The sequence below is a fragment of the Neophocaena asiaeorientalis genome, unplaced genomic scaffold, assembly GCF_003031525.2.
Source record: "Neophocaena asiaeorientalis asiaeorientalis breed wild unplaced genomic scaffold, Neophocaena_asiaeorientalis_V1.1 scaffold283, whole genome shotgun sequence".
Classification (NCBI taxonomy): Eukaryota; Metazoa; Chordata; class Mammalia; order Artiodactyla; family Phocoenidae; genus Neophocaena; species Neophocaena asiaeorientalis.
Window position 1 is genome coordinate 743433 of NW_020172827.1, and position 26633 is coordinate 770065.

General features: G+C 37.7%; 1 pseudogene; it reads left to right on the top strand.

Moving 5' to 3' along the window:
* LOC112397707 (transmembrane emp24 domain-containing protein 2 pseudogene) overlaps window positions 1-26502 on the top strand; it is a 66652-nt pseudogene extending 40150 nt beyond the window's left edge.
* The last annotated feature ends 131 nt before the right edge of the window (window positions 26503-26633 follow it).

A 26633-nucleotide genomic window follows, 5' to 3' on the forward strand; every position in this document is an offset into this window, starting at 1 on the left:
AAAAAAATAGATAAAAAATCTTTGTGTTTGTGAAGCTAATGTCCCAGTGGTTGTTAGATGACCTTTATGATTCTACAACTCCATAATGCAAGTAGAGGTACAGAGCCATCTCATCATATTTTAATCATCATTTGGAAATAATTAACTGGTTAAAAACTCAAAACAATAAAGCACTTTGTATTTTAAAACATTCAGCTAACTTATAGAAACTCTTAGTTTACTCTCAGATATTGACTATTGTGGAGATTCTGTAGTGGTATGATGATATATTTCACATTATGTTCGAGTCAACACTACACCATGAAACATTTGTATATGTGCTCAGTGAAACTGAATGGACTCAGAGGATCCCTGTGGACTAGTAATGAAATAGCTCAATAGACTCTGCTAGCATGGCTAGTTGAACCAATAGCTAGAGTAGTCACCCCCAAACTTCTCTGTACCACAGAATCACCTGGGGAGATTCAAAAAATACTGACTCCTGTGTTCTCCTCAGTGAGTGTAATATAAATGATCTAGCATGTGATCAGAATGCTTAAGGTGGTTCTAATATGGTGACATGTTTAGGAATCACTGACCTATGGATGGCTAATGAGATGATGACCGTTACTTCCCTACGCAACAGCCATTCCTAATCACTTTCTTCCTTACCAACAGAACTTCAGTTTTGTTCAGGCATTAACTGACCATGTGTACAAAAAGACAGGGACCCTTCCAGTTCAATGGGGTGAATCTTAATTGTCCTTAGGTGTATTCTTTCTGGCAAAAATTAGCTTGGGGAGTAGTTATGCAACCCAACTCTAACCAATGTAATAGGGAAAACTATCTATGGGTGGGGAGAAATTATGGGAAAGTTTTCTTTGCTATTAACAAAAGAGACTTCTGTGAGGAAATAATTCTCTTTTTTTTCTACCTCTGGACATAACTATGTGGAGGACATATGGTAGCTCTAGAGACCTTGGGAGGAGCTAGACAGAGAAAGGATCAAGGCAGCACACTAACAATGGCAAATGACAGATGAAAAGAAACTGTCTTTTTTTTTTAATTTAAAAATTAAAAACATCTTTTTGAAGGATAGCTGATTTATAATGTTGTGTTAGTTTCAGGTGTATAGCAAAGTGATTCAGTTATACATACATATACATCTATTCTCTTTCAGATTCTTTTCCCTTATAGGTCATTACAAAATATTGAGTATAGTTCCCTGTGCTGTACAGTAGGTCCTTACTGTTTATTTTATATACAATAGGGTGTATACATTAATCCCAATCTCCTAATTTACCTCCCCCACCTTTTCCCCTTTGATAACTATAAGCTTGTTTTCTATGTCTGTGGGTCTATTTCTGTATTCTTTCTGATAATCATTGTACCACCAAAAGTTAATGAACCCTAATACCAACATATCTCCGGACTTTTTGTTACTTATCATTTATGTTACTTTACTTGGAGTTTCTGGAATGTATATCCAAAAGCATACTAAATGATAGATGAACTATTAATTTTAGATTGAGTCTCATGAGAAATATAGTATATGCTATCCTAGGACAAAATGAGGATTGATCTCAAATTTTTATATTGTCCCTGAAGAGAGATCTGTGGACATTTTGGGAAAAATTATGACAGTTTTCTTACATGGTCACAACTCAAAGATTTTGGATTTATTTCAAAATTTCCTATTTTTTAAAATTAATCTACTTCAGATCTCTCATATAAAATTTAGTAAAATTCTTCTTGAACCTCTTTATATTTTTCCTGTGCCATATAAAATATTAATGAGAAGACCAGAGACAGGAGAACTACAATAAGAAAAACTTACCTATTAGTTAGATTATCACTGACATAATGACATCATGATATGGAACTTCTCAAAAAGGGTCCAAGTATATTTTTGGTACCAGCTTGCAGGATGGAGTCGTTGAGAGCAAGTGACAAATTGTCCTTTACTCTGCTTCCTAACAACTCTCCTCTAGAAAGAGAAGTCAAAAGAAAGGTATGTGGAGATTAATTGGGGCCTCAATCAATTTTTATGGGTGATAGCCCATTAAGTCCCTGTGATTTCAAATTCTGCTTTTCCCTTAAGGATTCTGTGATGCCAGTTTTCTGTTTCCCCCAGGATAGTTTTTGAAGCTGTTAATAATTATAAATAACATTTATTGTATGTTCACCATGTGCCATCCATCATGCCAAGCTTTTTATGTGCATTATCTCAGATAGTCCTCACCACTGACCTTTGAGGACCACGGGTCTTGGGGAGTTTAAGTGCCTTGTGAAAAGGTGCACAGTTACTGAGTAGAAGTGTTGGGATGGAAGCAAGACTGTGCTCTGAGCGCAGTATTGTCTTATATCCACCGTGGAAGGTTGTGAAAAGTAAACAAACTTGTCATCTAGCTCTTCCATTTACTACCAGTGTGACGTCGGCCATCTTCACAAGGTCCCTGTGAAGAATGAATCATGCTCTTTGTAAACTGGAAGCCCCGTCCAAATGTAACACATTATTCCAATATCTTGGACATTGAGATTTGTTCAATGAACATTGATAGAGTCCCTATTATGGGCCAGACCTTTTGCCAGGTTCTGGGAATAAAACAATACGTAAGACGCAAGAGTTCCTTCTCTGTCATTCCTGGACTTTGGTAGTCAGTGTGAGGCCACACTTCCTCTTGCAGACAAGCCTGGGGCTGTCCCAGCTCTGGCTGTGTGTCGCTAAGCCATGCTGGTAAAAGCCTGACGGGAATTGATGCCAACAGCTGCCTCATGTTAATGTAATCAGCAAGAAGCCTGCACACCTGACGGTAGTTCAGAATATGAGGTGAATGATTAAAGTTTAAAAGGTCGTATACCATTGTAATACCAAAAAGAAACTTTATGATTCATCATTCCTGATGTAATGTCATCTGTTTAATAAAGCCCTGTTTCACTCACAGCTCATTTTTAATGGGCCTATTTAAGTAATGGCATAGGAGTTGGGTTTTTTTTTTTTTTTCCCTTCCAAGCTAAGAGTGGTTTGTATGGATTATGCTTGAAAACAACACAGTATTTTAGGACTTGGATATTTACAATATCTTTCAGCTTTCAGCTGACTGGGTATTATTTATGGCAAAGCCCTATACTTGGACGGAAATATCAAGCAAAGCCAAACAAGCAGCTGGATATGCTAATACACAAATAAACCATGTCTCCCTTAATTGTATTGATGGGAATTTATATCATGGGAAAATACTGCTATCTGTAAACTACTTTGATGAGCAGTGGTCAGAAGGCATGATGCCCAGGGTGGCATTTCATTCAAGCAAGAGAGTGGAATCCATTGGACCTGCTTGTCTTAAATCAGAGGTTTTCCACTGGAGACAATTTTATAGCCCAGGGGACATTTGGCAATTTCTGGAGATGTCTTTCGTTGTCACAACTGGAGGGGATGGGAAGGGTATTGCTGCCGGAATCTAGTGGGTAGAAGCTAGGGATGCTGCCAAACATTCATTCTGTAATACACAGGACCACACCCCCCCCACCCTCAAAAGAGAATTATTTGGCTCAAAATGTCAGTAGTGGTGAAGTTCAGAAACACAGTCTTTGATGGTTGGTTGTGGGGTGGGAGGGGTTGAGGCTGGGAAGGATCAGATCCTGCCGTATCTGGCTGATGTCTCATACAGGAAATTCAAGAAAAAACCTTGGGGAGAAGTGGTATAGGAGGTTTGAACTTTTAGGATAAGAAGACTCCGGGAGTTTTTGTAATCTCCTGTGATAGTGAAGATGGGTCCAATCTCATTTTCTTGGTCCTCCTTTTTTTTTTTTTTTTTGATGCCATTACTATCTTCCCAACTGAATGTGCTGAAATAGTTCCTCTTCACTTATTAACTTGCATCTTCATGTAGGAGGGGCTCATGTTATGAAGTGAGGATGAGAGAGTGGGAGTGGCTGTAATCTAGAATTTATAAAAATGTTGAAGGCGGAAATGTTGTAAAAGGTTATCTAATCCAAACCTTATAATTAACAGAGAAACTGAAGCTCCAAAAAAGAATATAACTTTTGAAGGTAACCAACAAGTCATGATGTTCTACAATTGAACACTTTATTTTGCTATCTTTAAGAACAATAGATTCTAACTCACACATCACTCTACTTTCTAAATGTAGCACACAATTTAATATCTTCTTCCCTAATCTTCATTTTGTTTTTCTTTTGCCACCCCTAAATTTGCCCACACCAAGATCTGTTTTCAAGTGTAATGCCACCAAACCCAAATTGCTCCTTGCCATTTTCTGCTACTTTTCTCAACAAATTTAACATTTGGCTTTTTATTGGTAGAGGCAACTTTATTTCTGCTCTGTGGCTTTCTCATTTTCTCTTTGTGTTCTTAAATGTTTTTCTTCTTGAGCTTAATAGATGCTCATTAAAGTTGGTTACCATGGTATAAACTTTAATTCATTATGACCTGTTAGAACCATAAGATGGAGAATTACTGAAGATGCTCAGAAATATCAGGTATAAAGAAGGGGGTGTATGTATTCCTATAACTCACTAGATTGGTGGTGACTGAACTCTTGATTTTCTACCACCTCAAACGTCCCTTTTCCCAAGTTTTCCCATTTGACTAAAATGGCTATTGGACTCATCTAGATGCTCAGGCCAAAATCCTTGGAAGCATTTGTGACTTCTTTTATTCTCTTACTTCTCATATCCAAAGCAGTGATAAATCCTATTGGATCTACCTCCAGAATATACGCATAAACCATGCACAAACGAACGATTTTTTTATCACTTCCACTGCTTGCATCCACCCAGGTCCAAGCCACCATCACCTCTCACTTCAAATACTGCAATAACCTCTCAACTGGTCTTCCTTCTTCTGCCTGGCCCTTTGTAGTCCAACCTCATAATGCAGCCAGAGTGATCATTGAAGGTGTTAGTTCGTATCTTAAAATGTCTCCTCATCTCTTTAAAACTAAAATACAAATCCTTACCAAAAGCTACACGACAATATCTACTTTTGCATCTGTGTGACTCTCCTATCTCAGTTCCCAGGACTTTTCCTTTTATTCTCTCTACTTCTCCTTTCTGTCCCCCAACTGTCAAGTGTGTTCTCATTTCAGGGGCTCTGCACTTTCTGCTTCTTATGCCTGGAACATCCTTCACTACTCAAGCCACCTCATGGAGGGGTTTTCCTTCATTCTTCCATCTAAAGTAGTACATTTCATCCCCCACTCTTCCATCATTATGTATCGCGTGATTCTGCTTTACATTACTTCTTGGCACTTACTATCTTCTGATAAAGCATGTGTGTCTGTGTGTGTGTCTGAGAGAGAGAGACAGAGAGAGAGAGAGAGAGGGAGATCTATGAGGGCAGCGTCTGTGCCTGCTTTGTTTGCTGCTACAACTTTAGTACTTAAAATTGTGACAAGCACATGGCAGGCACCCAGTAAATAGTTTTTGAATGAATGAATACATGCATAAATGAATAGTCCTCTTTTATTGTTTAACTGCCAATCTGCCATGCTGCTCACAAATTCTTCAGCTTCACAACTGGGATAGAGAGGAGCTGCATCCAATTTTTCATATTCAGTAGTAATAACTCTAACTTCCAATTCAATATTTTTGGTGTTCAGTTATTTCTGGGTCCCTGAAATTTGAAAGAGCTGATTCTGTGGTAAACTTTTGGTTTATTTATTTATTTCCATGGATTGCCATTTGGCTGTGTCCATGAACATATATCTACTTTTATTTAATTCCTTTTTCTTATTTGCCTGAACTTCCTTGGGATTTTCTTATATATTTGTGTACCACCCACATATTTGATGATCCTGACCTTATTGTGCCCTATTCAAGGTCAATTATGATATTACTTAATAATCTCAGAGGTGCCACATCCATGCCCAAACTCCTTGCATTGACACTTATCATCAATCTTTTTTCAGTCTACATGGAAGCATTCAAACCCATTTGAATTGGCAAGGGCTGATATAAAATAGCTTTGCCACTAACATTTTGTGAGAGAGCCTGTCGCAAGTGTTTTACTAAAAGGCAGAGATGTAAGATCCCTTGCCTTCCTTTCATCTGCTAATTTGAAATTACATTGCAAAAAGCTATGAAGTTTGTCGGGTATGATTTGTTCTTTAAATACCTTTGCTGCTCAGTCTTCGTGAAATCCTTATTAGGATGCTGAATGATCCTTAAACAGATTTTTTAAGGCACAGAAAGAGGACGTGTAAGAATAGCATATCTAATGAGCAGATTGACAGCTATCTGGGATAAGGGGATACAGAGGCCATGGAGGACTCAGTGAACTAACAAAATTCCTCTTCAATTCTTGGCTTAGTTAAAGCCCAGTTTAAGATTAGTAGGTTTAGAAGGGTCTCCTGATATCAATTACGGCAGTTAAAAAAAAAAAAGTAATAATAATAGAAATATCTCAGATTCAGTCATTTCTCTTGTTTGGAGGACCCCAAGTATTTATAGACATTGTGTTTTTCATTCTTACAATATTTCTCTCTTCTGGTGTGATGCAAAAGATAGGCCACTGGATCAAGATTCAGAAGACCTTAATTCTAATCCTGGATTTGCTTCCAGTGGGTTGTGTGGTTTTAGATCAGTCGTCAGCAAACTTTTTTGTGAAGGACCAGATTGTAAATATATTAGGCTTTGAGGTCCATATGTCTTGTCAACCATGAGTCATAGTTGGCCAACTCTTACTTTAGGTAATTGATTCAACTTCTCTGGGCCTTACTTTCTTTGTCAAATATAGGAGTTGAGCTAAAAAGAGTTCAAGTTAAAAAGTTATTTGATTCTTCATCCAAGGACTCATCTTCCAGGAGTTGTCCTAGTGCTTGAAATTGTGATATCCTGGAAGTCCTATTAGCAACCTCAACCAGGGAGCAACTCTTGAGCAGGGAGCTTCCTTTGAAATTCAAAGACACAAGTGGACTTCGTTCCCAGCTGAGTGTGCCAAAAGTGTCAAGAGTCCAAACATGCTACCTCCATCGTAAGATGAAGAGTTTTAGAAGTCCTCAGGGATTGGGGCAAAGGGATAATACAAGAAGAGCCCCTGTACTCTTTCTCCCACCCAAGATTCCTTCCTTACTTGGTCCTATCCCAACGTTCACACCATCACTTGGCCAAGTCCCATCATTCTACAATCAAACTCATCAACTTGAACCAAGTCTCCACATGCTCAAAGACGAAATCTTTTGGAGACTTCTCTACACATTAAATTATGAGCACAAAACTGTCACTCAAAATTTTCCCTTTGTGGAGAAGGTAGGAGAGTATGGCAGGAGCTTTTCTCACCTGTCATTCATTTGGAACATAAATATCTTTGAAAATCAAAAGCACATAATTTTCTAAAAACTATACATTCTTTATTCTTCTCTAATATGTTGTTTTAGTTAAGGGACCACCTGGGGAACAGTCCTACTGGGAAACTTTGAGGAAATGTATTTATTACAGTCAGACCCATGTTAAGCAACCAAGGGTTACTTCCATTCAAATTATGTCACATTTTTCAGTTTTCCAGACTCTTTCAGCTAGGGAAAAATTATTCATGAAATCTTTCTATGCACAAAGTCGTTAGAATCTCTAGAGTAACCCTGTGTTTTGGTAATACAAAACTTCGGTGGGGAAGGAAGGAAAAGTGTTAATGGAGATACTTGAATATATAATACAGATTGCTATCATTTTCGAATTCCCTACTGGCCAGGTGCATTGCATGTAACCTCATTTAATCTTATGTCGATGAAGTAGTTAATATTCTTCCATTTTAAAGATTGGGAAACTAAGCCTTAGTGATTATCCAATGTCACAAAGATTTAAAATGATAAAGCAAATTTTTAATCCCACATCTGTCTAAACCCAGTGCCCCCTAAACAATTATTTATACTGCTAGTTTTTCTAACACGATTCTAATGGGGGCTAATTAGATTTATAAGAATCTGATTTTTTTCCAGTGGATACCTATTGTAAAATGGATGACATTTTTGGTGGGAGGGATCTCAATAATAGAAAATGTCATTAGTTTAATAAGTGAAGGTGGTGACTCTGGTCTTCAAATGAACAGTATCCTAGAATGGGCACACAGCACAAGTATTTGCACAGTAATTCAAAAAAATTTGAATGTCATTAAAACTTTAAACTCAATGAGTTAGATGAGCAGTCTCCAGTACCACTAATGCATCAATTCACATATTAGGAAGCTGGTCCAGACTGATCTGCTACTATAGGGTAGAACCAAGACTGGACCCATAGCTTTTTTTTTTTCCTTAAGTTACACGGGCCCCTCACTGCTGTGACCTCTCCCGTTGCGGAGCACAGGCTCCGGACGCGCAGGCTCAGTGGCCATGGCTCACGGGCCCAGCAGCTCCGCAGCATGTGGGATCTTCCCAGACCGGGGCACGAACCCGTGTGTCCCGCATCGGCAGGCGGACTCTCAACCACTGTGCCACCAGGGAAGCCCTCGTGGACCCATAGCTTTTGATTCAAAATTCCAGTGTTCTTTCCACTGAAACATAAATACATATCTCTTACAAAAGGGTTGAGAAAGAAGGTTAGGAAAGCAAAGAAATCATAATAGAGTAGTGTGACTCCCTAAAGGTTGGAAGAGAAAGCAACCTGGAATGGAAGAATAGCCTTGGACTGAGAGATAGAAGGCCAGGCAATAATTCAGATTCACCTTCAATTGGCTCTATGAATTGTAGCTCCCTATGTCTCGGTTATTTATTTACTTTTTGTTTAGTTAAATCTTTAGTAAGTTTTAAGAGTTAGATTAGGGATTACAAACTGGTGACCTACAAACCAAACTGGGCTCACAAATGAGTTTTGTTTAGGCTACACAATGTTTAAATTTTTTTTCCATCTTTTTTTGAGATGTAATTGACATGTAATATTTTGTAAGTTTAAGTTGTACAATGTAATGATTCCATACATGTATATATAGCGAAATGATTGCGACAAGAGGATTAGTTAACACCTCCATCACCTCGCATACTTGCTTTTTTCTGCAGGGGGTGGGTAAGAATATTTAAGATTTACTCTCTTAGTAACTTTCAAGTATTACCAGTATTACTAACTAAAGTCACCATGCTGTATAATACATTCCCAGAATTTAACTTATAACTGGAAATTTGTACCCTTTGACCAACATTTCCCTACTTATACCATCCTTTCTAACCTCTGACAACCACCATTCTACTCTTTGTTTCTGTGAATTCAGCTCATTTAGATTCCATGTATAAGTAAGATCATACAGTATTTATCTTTCTCTGTTTGACTTATTTGACTTATTTCACTTAGCATAATGCCCTTAAGGTCCACCCACGTCATCATAAATAGCAGGATTTCCTTCCTTCTCATGGCTGAATAATATTTTATTCTATATATGCCATATATATATACACACACATACTACATTTTCTTTATCCATTCATCCATAGACAGACTTTTTAGTTGTTTCCATATCCTGGTTATTGCGAATAATGCTGCAATGAACATGGGAGTTCAGTGATCTCTTCCAGATCCTGATGTCATTTTTTTTTGGATATATACCCCAAAATAGGATTTCTGGATCTTATGGTAGTTCTATTTCTGAATTTTTGAGGAACATCCAGCAGAGCAAAAGAAAAAATCAGCAAAATAAAAAGGCAATGTGGAATGGGAAAAAATATTTGCAAACCATCTATGTGATAAGGTTATCGATAACCATCTATAAGATTAATATTCAGAATATATAGAGAACTCATACAACTCAATAACAACAAAAAAAATCTGATTAAAAAGATCTGAATAGATATTTTTCCATAAAAGACATATAAATTGCTAACAGGTACATGAAAAGAGAATAAACATCACTAATCACCAGGGAAATGCAAATCAAAATTTGATATCATCTCACACTTGTTAGAATGGTTATTATCAAAAAGAAAGAGACCACAAGTGTTAGCAAGGATGTGGATAAAAGGGGACCCTTGTACACAATGTCTCACTTTTTTGAATGCGGATGAGTTTAGGGAATTCCCTGGTGGTCCAGTGGTTAGGACTCGGCTCTTTCTCTGCTGTGGCTCGGGTTCAATCTCTGGGTGGGGAACTAAGATCCCACAAGCTGCATGCATGACCAAAAATTTTTTTTTAAATGCAGATGAGTTTAGGTATGGAATGCACTCTCCAGTCCTCATCGCTCTCACTTGTTTTAGACCCCACTGACCACTTCACACATCTATGTTATCTGCCTGGCCACTTTCAATCCTTTACCAGTGACCAAGGTTTTCCAAACAGCTATTACAGTCTATCATTCTCTAACTTACCTGGCTGGTGAGAAAAGGTCTCAGGTCTAGATTCTAAGAATAAGCTACCTGGAAGTTGGTCTCACAGGAAAAATGTCTTCATTATGAAGCAGAGAAAATCTGCTCTGAACATGCAAAATGTAGACATGCTCTCCTACTAGTGGCAATTTCCAAGACATGAAGGAAAGGACAGTGTTCCTGATGAAATTGAAGCTAGAATGATGAGAAGCTTAATGGAATTATCCAAACTGGAATTTGGCCAAGATTTAGGGCTACCACCTGTGCAAATTAGAATCACTAGACTGAGGAACTGAATGGAGTTTTCTTCTGATAAATAGACATCCCAAAAGCTCAGCAATCTGGAGCCCACGCTGGGCAGATTTGACAGAATACTTTCCTTTGAGCAAGTGCCACTTAGCAAATATCCTCTTCAGAGAACTTTCATCCTCGTGGGTCAGGCCTGCTGACTTCGAGGCAGTGTGTGATTTTCATTTTCATTAGCTTTCTGTCAGTGAATGACTTCAAGTCTAGTTAAAAGGTCAAAGTACCCCTCCAAATTCTTGGGTTAGAAGAGCCTGTGGATCTGTCCTATCTTGCTTCTGACATTTGTGTAGTTTTTAGATGCATAATCTCATTCAACCCTCACAACCAACTAATGAAGTAGGTAGGGGAGTAGCTTTCATCTCCAGTATAAAAGTGAGTAAATGGGGACTCAGAGAGTTTCAGAGCCAAAACTCAATCCAGGTTTCCAAGTTCCCTATGATGTTTCCATTGTACTTTGGCACAAGTAAATGATGTTGTTCCAAGTTTCATGGCAACAAGGCAGGCTGTGTCTACCGGAAGCCAAGGCAACTGGGATAATCTGAGCAAACAAACACAGTTAAATTACTTATTGGGATTAGTAAACACTGCCACAATATTATGACCTCTTGTGACTGGGCTATCATGACCTCCGTTCTTTTCTTTGCCCTATATTGGTAAACCATGTGATTAATGATCCAATCACTAGTGCCAGAAATCTAGAGGTCATCTTCTTTTCCTCCCACCACCTCATCTTAGTGGTTGCTGAATTTTGTGGAATCTCCACTCTCTTATCTTTTAATGTTGTCTCCTCCCTTCTGCCCCAGTGATCGTGCCCTTATATCAGACCCTGGTATTTCTCCCAAAGGCGGTTGAGATAGTGTCTTAACTGGCCTGTGTTGCTCCTGATTTGTAACTGTACAGTCATTTCACTGGTGATGTCTTTCTTGATTCTCCCTTCCCTTCCCCAGTCAAAGCCTGTACATCCAGGACAACATCTACAATATTTTACTGCAAATGTTATTGTTGTATATCTGTCTCCCCCACCAGATTATAAGCAACTTGAGGAAAGGGACTCTAACTTATTCTTCACTGTATCCTCTCTGGCTAGCTCTGTCCTCAGCAATAGTAGGTGCTCAGACCACATTTGATGAATAAACAACCAAATATTTAAAACACTATATTTCAGGTACTTAGATGTGAAGGATACAGTCACTGCCCCTGTGGAGTTTCTAGTCTGGTGCTGACATTTGAGCAGATAACCATGATCAAGTTTGATAAGTGCTTTCACAGAAGTATGAAGTGCATTCTGTGGGAAAACAGAGTGAGAGCTGGAGTCTCTCTCTTTCCACCATTGGTCCAGAGGGAAGAAACCTGAAGGAGCAGCTTCCTGGCAGGACCCTGGCTACCTTTTCTCTCCTCATTCCCCAGTTCTACGAAGCACGACCCGAGACACATCTCTAACAAGTTAAGCAGAAACATTTCTCTGGAACGTCAGCATCTACTTTGCTGAAATCCATTAATTCTCAGCTTTAACACCCTTGGTCAGCAACAGCTCCGAACCTTATGGGGAAATAACAAAAGCAGACTGTCTGGCCACAGTCACAGGAAGTATATTAATATTCCCCTTCACGGGTATCTCTCTTTCGCTATATCCTTTCTCCCACTGACTGCGCCTCACCCCCACCACCAAAATAAATATTTTCCAAGAATCTACGACAAGAGATTTGAAAGTAAATCAAAACCTGGACAGAGGGTCAACGAAAAAGGATAAAGCTGCCACTTATATGTGTCTAAGGCAGTAAGCGGGGCAGCTTGTTATATTATTTACAGTATCCATAAAGACGAAGCCTTCCTTGCTCAGACAAAGCCCTGAGCTTATTAATTGCCGGGGGGGTGGGGGTCTGTCCCACTCCTAGGGTTTCTGCTATTGATGGGGGAAGGTAGGGAGAGAGTTAACTCACTCTCTTTCTCGCTCTCTCTCTTTCCAAGGGAGCTTTTGGGCCAAGCGGAAGGGTTTGTTAAACCTCCAGATTTCTCTGCATTATGTCCAGGTGGCATGACGTGTGAACAGACGAAAGATTAAAATCACCGAGGAAATCGCTCCGTCTGAGCCCAGATCACGACGCCTTTTAGTGACCCGGCGACCCAAATGCTATCTGTCAACTTGTCCTTCCAGCGACTTTTCACCTCATGCTCTGCGGCTGCTACTCCAGGAAAAAGAAGAAAAAGAAAAAAAAAAAAAAATCAGGAGTTGGAAGGAGGGGGAAGGAGAGAGGGAGGAAGCTAGGATAAAATACTGCCTTATTACTAAGCACTCGTCAATGCAGGTCAACTGAGGGGCGCGGGAGTCTTTTTAACAAACCAAATACTTTTTCCAGACCCTCACTCCCAATGTTTCCTCCTTCTGTCTCTACTGAGAAGCTCAGCTCCCTCAGGAAATGTCACACCAAGTCATAGGACCTGGTCCCCCAACAAAAACTAGGTCCTAGAGAGTCCACTGAGGATGGAGTTTTCCTAGTTTTCAAAAATCTTTCCACAAAATGTTTGGCATTTGCTTGGATTCTTGATGAGTTCGAAGTATCACCAAGTTTACTCTAGCCTCCAGGTATTGCCAGAGTTAGGTTACTTATTTTGAGAGTGGGAGGTGGGTTTCGGTGAGATGAGAGAAAGGGGTGGAAACAGACACTATGCAGATATTTTAGAATGTTGACCACTCAAATTAAGAGCCTGCTTATTAAGCGCCTGGCTTGGCAGCAGAGCCAGATAGAGACCTTAGATGCCTCCAACAACAGAAAGATAAGGCTGCCCATTCCTTAAAGGCACTAGATTGAATCATATGAAGTTACCTTTTTCTTCTCCAGGTCAAAATTGGCAATTTCCGTAGGGCTCAAAACTAATCCAAAATCTAAGTAGCACCTAACCCTAATGAGGTTGATAAATATCATCTTCTTTTAAAGAAATGGTTCTGTTTTGCTAGCATCCTTGCTTTGCTAACATCTTGAGCATGTGCTTTATCTCCCTATGGAGCTACTCAGCACTGGGGGGTCAATTTCTGCATTAAAATATAAAAGAAAATAGAAGTCACTTAGCACATTTTTAAACAGACCTCCAATATTTTTCTGAAAGACTTTGACGTGATATTTTTAAAATATGTGATTTTAAGGAGACTATGTATGAAAATTCAGGACTCTGTTAAACTTTCAGATGCTTAGGAATTTGCATAGAAATCAATGTTTATATGCTCTTTCACTTGGTGCTTTTTCTGTTCCAGGATACTACATTACATTTAGTCTCCTCTTGACTATGACATTTTTCTCAGACTTTTCTTGTTTTTGATGACCTTGATAGATTGAGGAGTACTGTTCATGTATTTTGTAGACTCTGCATACCATTATATATATATTTATTTATTTAATGCAAGAAACATTAAATAAATATTTCATCTGTTTTTTTCAGAAGCATTATTTTTAATGACTTCATAATATTCCGCTGATGACTATGACACTGATTTTTTCCTAAAAAAAATAAAATGGCTTCTTACTGTGTCTTTAAAACTGCTGGAGGTTAACATGGAAAGGACAGAATTCAATGGGGAAAAGTATGCACTTAAACTACATAATCTTGTGGTGAACATTTTCCACACCTGTTTGACTTCTGTCCCAGGGTAATGTATAAGTGTGGGCACACATGTACACACAAAAAGACACAATCCTGGGACATATTATCTTTAATCCAGACCCTAAATATCTATCCATCAGCACTGGTCTCCTTCCTTGCCTCCTACTCTCATGATTGTAGAGTGTCAGAGTTGCAAAGATAGACTATTAGATCCTTCCCTGTTTGCAAAGTCTTAGTCTATGGAAAAATGATACTTGTTTATTTCTGTAGACTTGTTAAACTTTGGGACTTGAGGTCACTCCGTTGTAGAGATGCTGGTTCACTTTCATATTAAAGGCTTGTAAACAACTGTTTTAAAATATTCTTACCTATTGGGTTTATATTATCATCACCATCCATCCAATTTCCTCATCTTACAGTAATCCTTGATGGTTCTCTCTTTCTCACTTTGCATTGTCAAGTTTGTCAAGTTTATCTCCTAAATATATTTTCTGTCACTCACCTCATTATTTTTACCTGCTGCCTTTGTTCTAACTGCCGTCATCTCTTGCCTGGATTATTATATCATATTTCTAATTGGTTCCTCTGCCTCTCCCTAGGTCCAAGCTTTCTTTACTCAGGTCCATGCCTATATATATATATATTTACATATATATTTACTTATATATGTATATATATGAATATATATATGTATATATATATATACATATATATGTATATATATATATGATGTATACACACACAGAGCTGGCTCTTCTACTACCTTGCTTAAGAATATTTTGGTTTTCTCTCAATGTCTTTTGTCGCTCAGATTCTGAACTTGCTCTGTATGTGACCTTGAGCAAATAACCTAACTTTTCTGTGTCTCAGTTTTCTCATCTGTACAATGAAGACCAGAGTACCTACCTGACAGTGTTATTGTAAGGATTAAATGTGACAATAAATGTAAAATTCTTAGAATGGTGCCTTGTCTGTAATACACACTCAATAAATGCTATATATTATTTCTTCTACTACTACTACTGCTATCACCAGATAAAGTCTAAACTCCTTATGGCACTAAAATCTCAACCACAAAGTACTATCTCCCTACATCTCGTATTCTTTCTTAGTCATGACTTTGCTTCTGAATTTCCTCTGCCTAAGACATCCATTCTCTACTGCCTCCTTTCCCACAGCCTCAACCTGTCTTTGATGAACAGATTAAAATGCCCTTTTTATGTGCCTTCTTGAAGTAGAACTAATCATTCCTTCCACTTAGCTTTTTCTACAAGGTAAGGATTACTATCTAGACTTTATGGATAAAAAAACTGAGTTTCAATACAGATAAGTGATTTTCCCCACAACCACACAGCTCAAGATAGGTAATGAAAGTGAGATTCAAACGCAGGTATTTCTGGTACTCTGAGCTTTTCCTCCCCATCACCTATCTTCTACTTTGGAGTAATCCATAAATAGCTGCCCTGAAAAGAAACCTTTCAAAGCTTTAGAGTCTGGTTTCAATTCTGTCATTGGGCCAAATATTCTAATTTTATTTTGGGAGAGTAAGGCAGAGGTTGAGCAGTGAGAACTCTGTTTCTTCATCTATAAAATGGAAATAATGGAACCATTTTCCTTTGAGTTCTTTCTGTTCTAATGATCTAGGATATTGCCATACGCCTGGATACAGAAATGGAGATTACTTGAGATTTGCTTGAACTTTGGGCTGACCAACTTTTCTTTGTCACCCCTTGGTTCTGTTCTCTTATTCTCAATTTTAAATAATGGGTTTAACAGGAATATCACCTCTGGGGAGTTGAAGAGACACTTCCAGAGCCAGGTCCTGTCAATAATCTCATCTAATTCCATTAGAACCACTTCTATCCCCTGCTGTTCTGATATTTATAACACCCCTGTTCTCAAAGCAAATTCAGCCTTAGGTCATGCCAAGAAACCACTTCACACCCTGCTGGTGTTTATCTGGCTCAAAGGATCAGTTCATAGACCTTCTTTATTCCTCCAAGTGAATTCAAACACTAGCCCTCCTGATCAGATAACAGGCAATCGATATCTTGTCACTCTCTATTCCTACACTCTCAATCAAGCTCCCCTCTCAGGACCCAGAGATAATATTAATTACAATCTCTAATTTAAAAGGGATTCCTGCATGAAGGTCTCTGTGCAAAGAAAACATTTCTTTTTTTTAAGAAGGAAGAGCCATTCCTGGTTAAGTCACAGAGCTGAAGAGATGCTAAGTATGCTTTGCAATGCTGGTCCAGCCAGCAACAAGTGGGATACACAGGAGTTATGAACACAGATGTGCACTGGAAGGGAATCTATAAATCCAACGTTTTCTGAAATGTCTTCTCAGACCATTCTGACCACAAGTAACTTTCTTGTCCTCTAAGCATTTAGTACATGTCTGTTACTGCCACTCCTCTTGCCCTTCTTTATCTTCTTAAATTATATTATATTGGAAGAAAGAAACCTTTAAATCAAGTCACTGCTCTGCCCTGTTTTACCTATGTGATTTTCTCCCATTCACTCAACCTCTCTGAATCTGAATCTTCATGGTCTCTCATGTTTAAAATGCAGATGACAGAAATTCAAAGTTCTTAGGCTGTTGTGAACATAATGTTAAACTAGTGTTTATTTTCTCATATATTTTAAACCTCCACTGAGGTCATTGACTATAATATTGTTATTCTTTAGAGTTCGAGTGTGATGCCTTCTTGAAATAATAAGTTAACTAAATATAGCTATTGCTCAAAAGGTTTTCTGGTGTTCTTATTTTTAACCTAAGCTAGTTGGTGCATTGAAAACCAATGGATTTTTCAGCCTTGTCTACAGCCTACAGCAAATCTAAATAGAATGCAAGAGAACTGACAATTTATTTCCTCCCTATTTTCTTTTTTATCAATTTATCTTCCTCTTTGGAGCTTTTTCTCTTCCAGCTTGTTCATTTCTTCTTACTCTCTCCAGGGAAGCCCAATGAGACATCACCCTGCCCTCAACCTCTTGCACTTTTCTACGTATCAAATCAGAAAGTTTCCACACAGCAAAACAGAGAGCATGTTAGGAAGTGGTAGGTGGCAAAATACTTCCCATAAAAGGGTTAATAGACAGTAGTTAGAAAAAGTGTGTTATCTCTAAATGCAAGAAAAAAATTACTAAAATCTTTGCACCAAAGGGTAATCAGTGATCTTTACTTTCACATAGATTAGCTCATTTAATTCTCATAAAAATCTATGAGAAGCTTCCAGGTCCATAGGATAATGGCAGCAGCCTAAATTAGAATCTCTCCACACAGCCTCAAAAAAACAAACAAAAAGTCCAGATGAACAAGGGGAGCAAATAAAATCACCCTTATCTTGTCTTGCAACATAACATAAAGACAAAGAACTTTACAAACTTTAATTTGCAACTAATTGAGAAAATAAGTGGGGAAAGCAGAGAAGAGAGAAGAATGAGGCAGAACAGAATCAGAGAATATCATTTAAAGCTGACAAGCAGAGTAGTCAAAAATAGGTAAAGAAAAAAGAGACTCTAGACATATAAAGGCATCAGTATGAGGTAACAACTTGGTCATGAATCCAAGCCTTCTTAAATAATAAAAGAAACACAAAACAAAATACAATGTTAAGAAAAAAGAGAGGAAAAAGAGATCACACAGTTCAAGTAACTTTGTAATGAAACAATATGATGATACAGTAAAATAATTGATTGAGCTGAAATGAAACATATTATAATCAATAAATGCAAATAAGCTTAACTCAGGTGTTAAAAGAAAATATTTTCAAATTGGCTCACAAAGCAAAACCAACCTCTCTGCAGTACACTGGAGACACAACTAAAACAAGGAGGTGAAGAAAGCTGAAAAATAAAGAAATGAACAAAGGCAAATGAAAGGAAAATGAAAACAGGACTGTGGTTGTGTATCTGATAAGGTAGAATTCAGAACTAAAAGAGATAAGACAAAGAAGAAAACCTTATAAAGGTAATGGCCACAATTCACAGAAAAGATAAGACAGAAACTTTCTGCATATCAGCCACCTTCCTAAAGCAGAAACTTCAGGAAATGCAAGGAGACAGAAGCAAGCAAACATTAGAAGACTTTGGCACACCATACTCAGACTGAGAAAAGTAAAATGAATAAAAACAAGTAAGGATAAAGAGGACGCAAGCAACATAATAAATAAGATGGACATATTTGCACCCTGATAATAGAGAATAGATCTTATTTCCTAATGCATATTGGATATTTATAAAAATTCACCAATTCTCCACATATTGGGTCACAAAAAATTCAATAAATTACACAGAATATTATACAAAATATTCTCTCATTATTATGCAAAAACCTCAGTTCAAAAGAGGAAATACAAACCTTTATCACAGACATTATAAAAAATAATGGTTAATGGGCTTCCCTGGTGGCGCAGTGGTTCAGAGTCTGCCTGCCGATGCAGGGGACATGGGTTCGTGCCCCAGTCCAGGAAGATCCCACATGCCATGGAGCGGCTGGGCCCGTGAGCCACGGCTGCTGAGCCTGCGCGTCCGGAGCCTGTGCTCCGCAACGGGAGAGGCCACAACAGTGAGAGGCCCACATACAGCAAAAAATAAAAAATAAAAATAAAATAATAATAATGGTTAAAAACATTATGTATCGGAATCTATATATCTTTATACAGTTAAAGCTGTGATTGGAGGAAATTTTATAGTCTTAAGTATACATATTAATAAAAATGAAAATATGAATTAAATATCTAATCCCAAAATTTGGAAAACGGAATAATTCAGTTAATAAGGAGAGCAAAATAGAGGTAATAAGAATAAAAGCAAAATATAATGAAGTAGAAAAGAGAAAAATAGCCTTATCATTGTCAATATCTGGTAACAAAAACAAAAATAAACTATCATTCCTACTCTAATAAATAAAAAGTTAAGATTGTTTATGGGACGAGGGTGGGAGAAAACACAAATACACAAGATAAAAAATGACAAAGAAAACCATTGAAAGAGAGGAGATTTAAATAATGCAAAAGTGGATAATTCTCTAGAAAAACATACTTTGCCAAAACTGACTCCATTAAAAAAAAAATAGAAAAAGAAAAAGACCAATTTTTATAGAAGAAATGGAGAAAGTTACCAGAGTTACTTTCTACTCCCCACAACTCACAAAACAGCAGGTCAAGGTGATTTTACAGGGAAATTCTATGGAAATTTCAAAGTCCAGTGCTATTTTTACAAAATCATGAAAAAAGAAGGAAATCATCCAAATCTTTCTGACAAAAAGAATGTAACATTATAAACAAAACTTGATTTAAAAATTGCTCTCCTCAAATCTATAGACAACTCTCACTTATAAATACTGATACAATAGTCCAAAATAAATATGAGTACAGCAGCCAACAGTACATTAAGAAAATAATATATGGGGACAAAATAGAATTTATACCAGAAATGCAAGGTAGATTAATATTACAAAGTCCACTAATATATTTCACCCTATTATTAGCTCAATGGAAAAAAGTCATATGTTCATATTCATATATGCTGGAAACACATTTACAAAATTTAATTCACTTTCTCAATAAAAACACATAATAAAAGTAATCAAGGAATAGTTTTCTTAACATGATAAAAGATATATACTCCATCCAAAAGATGACATCTAAAATGGGAAACACTGAAATCTTCTTTCTGATGTCTGGCACCAAAAAAATGGCCAGTTCATTATCAATTACTACAGAACTGGAGCTTTTAGATCACATATTCTGATAAAAATACAAAAGCAGAATCACAAAAATAGAAAGGATGAGTTAAAAATGCCTTTATTTGTAGATGTTATGACATGGTTGTATATATAGAAAACCCATGACAGTTTATTGAAATACAATATAAATCATTTAAAATTAGTAGAGTTGCAGAATATTTAATTATATAAAAAGCACTAGTCTTATTTATTTATTTAATTTTTGGCCACATCATGCAGCTTGTTATCTCTCCAAAGATAACATAGAAATGGTCCACAAGCATATGAAAAGAGGCTCAACATTAGTAATCAACAGTAAAATGCAAATTAAAAGCACAATGAGATGTCACTTCACCCCATTAGGGAGGCTACTCTGAAAAACAAACAAACAAAAAATAACAAGTATTGGTAAGAATGTGGAGCAGTTGGAACTCTTGGGCACTGCTGGTAGAATTTTAAAATAGTGCAACTGTTATAGAAAACAGTATGACAGTTCTTCAAAACAATAACAACAACAAAACTAGAGTTTCATATGATCTAGCAATCACATATCTGGGTATATATCTAAAATAATTGAAAGAAGAGTCTTAAAGAGACATTTGCATACACATGTTCATAGCAGAACTATTCACAATAGCCAGGAGGTGGAAGCAACTCAAATGTCTATCAATGAATGAATGGCTAAACAAAATGTGATATATACATACAATGGAATACTATGTGGTCTTAAAAAGGAAGGAAATCCTATCACCTGCTACAACATGGATGGACTGAGGACATTTTACTAAGTGAAATGAGTCAGTCACAAAAGAGCAAATACTGTATGATTCCACTCAGGTGAGGTATCGCAAGTAGTTAACTTCATATATGTAGAAAGTAGAATGGTGGTTAGCAGGGCCTAAGGGAAGGGGCAGAGGATAATTGTTGTTTAACAGTATAGAATTTCAATTCTTCAAGATGAAAAGGTTCTAGAGATTAGTTTCACAACAGTGTGAATATATTGAACATTAGTGAACTATGCATTTAAAAGGATTAAGGTGGAAAATTTTATGATGGTTCTACCATAATAAAAAAAGTAAAACTTTTTATATATAAACATAATAACAAATTAAAAGAGTTAACAGAAGAACAAAAAAAATGATAAAATACTAAGAGTAAACTTAATTAGAAATGTTTAAAATCTATATGAAGGAAACACTTAAAAAGTCATGGAGGATACAAAAGTAGTTTTGAACAAATAATTATCCAATGTTCTTCCATAGGGTAATTTGGATTCACAAAGATGATGCTTCTCCCCAAGTTATAAATGAAAGTGATCCTAACCTAAATAGCTACACTTTTTTTTTTCTGAAACAAGATAAGTTGATTCTGCATTTAATATGAAAAAATAAGTGAGCAGTAATAGCCAAGAAATAGGCCAATAATGATCAATGACTGAGGGTCAACACTACAGATATTAAAATGTCCCATAAAGACTTTAAAATAAAGATAGTATGGCCCATGAATGGATATACTGAGCAGTGAAACAACAGAGAAAGTCCAGAATTAGACCCTGGAAATTCGGTAAATGGTAAAAGTAGTATATCAAATCACTGGAGAAAAATGACCTATTAATAAACAATGCTGAGACAACTAGATAGCTATTCTGTAAAAGATAAAATTGGCAAACCTTCCACTGTTCATCAACCTAAATTCCAATGAATCAGAGATTAAAATTTTTTTTAAAATCTAAGTATTAGGAAACGGGTAAATTCCTTTATAAACTGGGAATAGAGGAAGCCTTCCTGAATGTGACTAAAAATTTAGTTGAAGGACCTACAAACAATGGCATTCCATAGAAATAAACATACTCTGAGCCCAAATATTGGTTTCTAGATATTATTCTCACTCAAGGGAATATGCACTCCTGAAGAAACGGCTGATTTCTGGCCTAGGTCAGGGAAAGTACAAAATGGACATTTTGTTTTGGAGGAAAAAAGAAAAACAAAGAGGCACTCAAAAGGGGCCAAGTCCAATAGCACAGAAGTCATCTTTAAGCTTCCTCCCATCTACTCCCCACCCTAGGCCAAATTTGGGAAAATCTAAGCAGAAAAATAATAATGACTCCAATTAGCCATAAAATGTTGTAAAATAATAGGTAAATAAAAATGCACTAGTCCATAGTGATTCTCTCTGCTTTGTCCAACACCCCTCTTTCTCCACACAAAAGCAAGAAAGACTGATTTAAAATGTCACTTTTATCCCTACAACTCCTCAATGATTCCCCTCTACTCTTAAAATCGAAAATCCTTATTATGATTTCTAAGGCCATGTACTGAAGCTGAATCCGGCTTCTGTACCCCGACACCCAATTAATTTTCAGAGACAGAGTTTTGGGCGAAGTAGAAAAGAATAGCTTTATTGCTTTGCCAGGCAAAGGGGGCCACAGCAGGCTAATGCCCTCAAAACTGTGTGTCCCAACCTGGAGCGGGTAGTGAGGAGTTTTATAATAATGGTTTAAAAGGGTGAGATCAGTTTGTGGACATTCTCCTGATTGGTTGGTGGTGAGGTAAGTGGGAGTCAGCATCATCAACCTTTTGGTTCTAACCTGTCTGGTGTCTAGTGCTTGTGGAGAGCCTACTGTTAATTTCTCCCACCTGGTGGGGATTTCAGTATCTGCAAAACAGCTCAAAGACATTGTTATATGTATGAATTGATGGGGAACCAGGACCTCGCCCTAAGGCTGCACTATTGTTTCTCTTGACTGTTCTTCCTTGTTTCGGCATCCCCTCCCTTCCTTAATTAGCAACTGTTTGAACCTGCCCGTTGGAGCTCAGGGGAGGTCCTGGAGGCTGAAGGAAACGTATTTCCTGTAATCAAGAAATGGGGGACACAGAAAGACTTTTGTGCCCAGGAGCCCCCGAGGGTCCTGCTCAGTATCAGCCCGAGCTGAGTCTTAACTACAACTTGATCTCACATTTTCTCTTCATTGCTCAGTGCATTCTAGCCCCACTGGCTTCTTTTCTCTTTGTCAAACACTCCAAGCCCCTGCACAACTTGGGAATTCTGTGCCTTATTTATTTCCTCTTCAATTTTTAACAATCTTCAATTATCTTATTTTCTCCTTTGTTTATTTATATCTTACGTGTCTTTCCCAGGAGAATATAAATTCCAATAGGTCAGGAAAGTCTGTCTTTTCCACTGTCAGATTCCAGTTCCCAGTATAGTGAGTGGGAGATAATTGGCTCTCAATGAATATTTCTGAATAATAAATGGAGGACGAATGAATAATAAACAGATAAATGAAATAATTCTTCTGACTTCCAGTTCTAGTCTCTTTCCATGACAAGTTTTTATTTTTCCTTCTTTCTGTGTAGTTTGTCTCTATATGTATATAGACCATACTGCATACATTATGTAGCCTATATGCTTACACAGTAAATCCTTCCATGTAGCTATCAATGAAATGAGTGTGTATTGTTATTGTTTTTCCATTTAGAAGGCTAACACTGGAAAGGTCCTTAGAAATCCCATCAAATCCTCTTGCTTTACAGATAAGGAAACAAGGCCTGTCGTGTATAAGTTCCTCAAGGTCACACAGTTAACAACTTCTATACTTGAAATTACATCCCAGATCTACACACTTTCTAGTTCAGTGGCCTTTTAAGTACCTTTCCCTTTTCTATAGTATTGGTTTGTTCCTCAACCCTCAGCTCCCTGCCTCCTGCCAACATACAACTGGGAATAGAAGGAAATGGTATGAGTGGAAAATGAGGTCCTCATGGTGTCTTAGAATCATCAGTGCCCCAGGGGAGAAAGTTTCACTGAGCTAGTAAGCATCACCGTGCTCCTTAGCAGCATTTTTAAAATCACTAATATGCCCTCCCAATGAGATTGGCCTCAAATGACATTGTGTCTTAGGAGGCTGTATGCCAAGACATCCCCAGTGTGTGCATTTATGTTGTCTACTGTTCCCTAAGAACCACTTTGCCAACTGTGGGGATGGAAAAATTATTCCCGGAATTCCATGGCAACTATTTCCGAATTTCCCATGTTTGTTCAAATGATAAATGTAAAACCATTATCTATTTTTAAACTCTTTGGGCTTTATTGACTCAAAAGAACAGGAAAACCATGTCAGGACAATTCTGTTTTATGAAAAATTAAGGGTGAGGACTTTGCATTTCTTTAAATAGTCTAAAAGTGTAAGGTTGTTTTTCTTACACAAGAACTGTGCAGTTAATTGGAATTGAATGGCCTTGCTTTCCCTTGTAAATGAAGCTCATTCCTAAGATTGAGATGCTAAATCTTAATCATGGGAAGTCCCTGAGGCAAGGATGTGTGTTGAAGTATAAGGAACGGTTTAGCAAAAAACATACTATCCCAATGATCATGGGGTCTATAAAGGGAACAAGGCTCTCTTCTGGAAGGAGTTTTACTTTGGTATTCATAAAGGCCCCGTTGTTCCATTCTGGCATCCACTTCTCCTCTAACTATGCTTAGCGTTCATTTATCCAAACTGTTGTGTAGTTTCAGTTATCCATATGGCATAGTACTGTTGGTTATAAAGGACACAAAATATGGGTAAAACTCTCTCCCTTTCATGAAGAAGCAATTTAATAAAAGTTTAACCACCCTAAATTACGCACACTTTCTATTTACCTTTATTTAAGCCACATGGGTGTGGGAAACTAATTGAAGTAAATTCAGAGGATCAGAGTTTGAAAGAAGTTCAAGAGTTATCTTGTCCACTGCTACTGAATGTGAGGTCCCTGGGCCAGCAGAAGCAGCATTACCTGGAAACTTATAAGAAAATGTACAATTCTTGGCTTCACCCTATATCCATTCAACCAGAATCTGTAATATGATCCCCAGGCAATTCCTGTAAACATTAAATGTGAAAAGTCTTGATCAATCCACAGATATCTTGGATTTGTTCTATATTTACAGATATAGGGGATTGTAATTCTGTGATAAATATATATTCAAACTGATAATCTCCTCCTATCTCTCACTCAGTACCACATAGCTTTATTCAACTTCAGCTACCCTTAGGTGAGCACAGCCTTACCTAGATTTCAGAACAAAGGATGAATCATTTGGAGCAATTCCTGGGTACTTGAACATTTAGAAAGAATTTGAGGGGTGGAGAGAAGAAAAAAGGAGGGAGGGAAAAAAGAAAGAAATCTATCATAATTGCCTACAATTTCATAAATTTTGTTCAACACAGACCAAGTATAATCTCTCCCATATCAAGAGATTCATATCTTTCTAAAAAAAATGTGAGTCATGGTATGGCAGATTGTATTATTGTCCTCAATTACTCCCTTCCCCCATTCCTCTAGTAGGCTTAGTGGAGAGTAGGGGAGTGGGGGGTGTGGAATGGTCAGGAATTTACCTTTCCGGACATCAGGCTTGGTCAAAGGATCTGGTTTAAGATCAGGTTTGGCCAAGGAAATGTGTTTTGAGCTGTCATCACAGAGTTTTGGCCGGCCTTCTTGTTCTTTTCCTCTGCCTTGAGCAGAGAGGGACTTTTCTCTTACTCCAGATTTTGGGATAAAGAAGACACAGGGAGGAGAAGCAGAACAGTCACCAATACGTAATGTGAGTGAGAAATAAGCCTTTGTTGTTGTAAGCCACTGAAATTTGAGGGCTGTTTAACTTGAGGAAAGCTGAATAATGCACAGGGCCATCTGTGTCTTCTAGCATCAAGGGCCATTCTAACTATATTTACTTGAGAAGAAATGTTAAATGTAAAACAGCCTCTGTACAGGGAATTCCCTGGTGGTCCAGTTGTTAGGACTCTGCCCTCCTATTGCAGGGGGCACGAGTTCATCCCTGGTCGGGGAACTGAGATCCCACAAGCCACGTGGCCAATAAATAAATAAATAAATAAATAAATAAATAAAAATTAAACAGTCTCTGTACTATCAACATTTATCATGTAGATAAACTATGAGGAAAACAAAATACAAATAATCTTATTTTGAGAGTCCATAAAAACTAACGAATCCTGGCCGCCCTCCTGGCCGCTGCCTTGGGTTACTTTGTCAGCATTGATGCGTCAGCATTGACGCTCATGCCCAGGAGTGCTTCTTCGAGCGAGTCACCTCGGGCAGCAAGATGGGCCTCATCTTTGAGGTGGCTGAGGCTGGCTGCCTGGACATTGACGTGGAGATTACGGGGCCTGATAATAAAGGAATTTATAAAGGAGACTGGGAGTCCAGTGGGAAATACACATTTGCTGCTCACATGGATGGAGCAGCAGCATATAAGTTTTGTTTTAGCAGTAGAATGTCCAACATGACGCCAAAGATAGTGGTGTTCACCATTGATATTGGGGAGGCTCCAAAAGGACATGGAAACAGAAGCTCACCAGAACAAGCTAGAAGAAATGATTAATGAGCTTGCAGTGGCGATGACAGCTAGAAAGCATGAACAGGAATACATGGAAGTTCAGGAGAGATACACAGAGAAATCAATGTCAGCACAAACAGCAGACTGGTCCTTTGGTCCTTCTTTGAAGCTCTTGTTCTAGGTGACATGACATTGGGATGGATCTACTACCTGAAGAGATTTTTTGTAGTCCGGAAAGTTGTTTAAAAAACCTTTTTCTGATGATCCCAAACTCATAATTCACTGTTTACCAAAAGTCTTGGTTATAGTAATGTCAAAAAAAAAAGAAAGAAAGAAAAAGAAACTAACGAAGGTGCATTGCATCTACCTAATTTTGG